Genomic DNA, 1,502 nt, shown 5'->3' on the forward strand with positions numbered 1-1,502 from the left:
CCTTGGCTAACCCATGGCAGCCCTAGAGCTAAGCCTTGGCTAACCCAGGGCAGCCCTAGAGATCATGAGACTGTATAGAGCAAGAGGCTTTCAACCTTCCTAATGCTGTGACCCTCCTCATGTTGTGGTGACCCCCGACTATAAAATTATTTTCATTGTTACTTCATAACTGTAATTTTGCTGCTGTTATGAATCACTATAAATATCTGTGTTTTCCAATGGCCTCACGTGACCCACAGGTTGAGAACCACTGGTATAAACCCTTAGTAGCTGTGTGTGTGTGCAAGTGTGTGTGTGTGTGTGTTTGAGAAGGGGTAGGGATGGGGTGGGGACCTAACCCAAGATGTCACACATTCGAGGCAAATGCTCTATTGCTATGTTTCATTGCCAGCCTGGGAACCTAATTTGAAAATTTCTCTGCTGACTCTCCACTGGTGCCCAATATAGATGATAGTCCATTGCACAGCTGAAGCAGAGACGCTGGCCTAAACCCCTTTGCATAAAACATGGAGCTCTGAAGAGATACCTTATCACAGAAAAGGGAGCTAGAAACAAACCAGAGAAACACTCCATCTGATTAAAATTTTGGAGGCTGGGGCTCTACTGTACACTCAGATCTGTTCTGCAGGTTTACAGGGTCAGGCGGCTTTAGTTGAGGTACATTTAAGAACAGGGATTTGAGGGAGGTATTAGGTATTAGGGTTTGTTTTGAAATACAAGAGAGTTGGGAGTTTGATAAGGTTTGTTGTCAGGCAACTTGAGAACAGGCAGGGGTGGGGGCACTGAGCAACTGGAGAAAGGTATCCTGGGAGCTGGGAATGGATTGGAGTCTAGACAGTAAGCAGAGGCTGTGGTCAAAGCAGAACTTGCTACTTTTAAAGACTGTCAAGCTCGCCTCCATGTGGTTCTCACTAAAATCTATAGTAATTGGCAGTTACTGTAATACAATACCTGCGGTGGTCATGTTAGAAAGTAATCGCACCTTTATAGCTTCAGCCTTTGGTCAACTGGTGCCATTGCTTTGGGGCCTATGGTGAGGCAACAGACGTCTTTCCAATGTCCTACCATCTCTCACTATGCCCCACCTTCTAAAGCTTCTACTACCTCCTGGAGAGTAAACCTTTAACACACAGGCTTTGGGGAGACAATTATATCCAAGTGATAGCAAACTCCAAGGAGGTCTGCCCCCTCACCCCAAAGCCCTCACCACCTGTCTGTTCCCAGGGCTGGAGGAAGAGTTGCAAGCTGTAATAGCTAAGTATGTCTGAGCTGGCAAATGGCTGCTGGGACGTCACAAACCTATGTGGAGGAAGGTGAGCATAGGAGGAAGCTCGTGGGCCAAGGCCAGGGCCGGTCTGAGGAAACCAGAGATGCTAAAACTGCATGGCCCTTGGTAATTTGGGAATCTAATTTGGTGTGCATGCGTGCGTGTGTGCATGTGTACTGGGTGTTCTCTCTCTCTCTCTCTCTCTCTCTCTCTCTCTCTCTCTCTCTCTCTCTCT

The 1,502-nt window shown here is 47.3% G+C and overlaps 1 protein-coding gene across 1 annotated transcript in view; it reads left to right on the forward strand.

Annotated features, from left to right (window-relative positions):
* The window catches only part of Cib4 (calcium and integrin binding family member 4), a 55,589-nt gene that overhangs the window by 41,482 nt on the left and 12,605 nt on the right, over positions 1 to 1,502 (forward strand). The gene's annotated exons all lie outside the window — the stretch shown is intronic.

Source organism: Grammomys surdaster, unplaced genomic scaffold (genome assembly GCF_004785775.1).
Source record: "Grammomys surdaster isolate TR1022 unplaced genomic scaffold, NIH_TR_1.0 946, whole genome shotgun sequence".
Lineage (NCBI taxonomy): Eukaryota > Metazoa > Chordata > Mammalia > Rodentia > Muridae > Grammomys > Grammomys surdaster.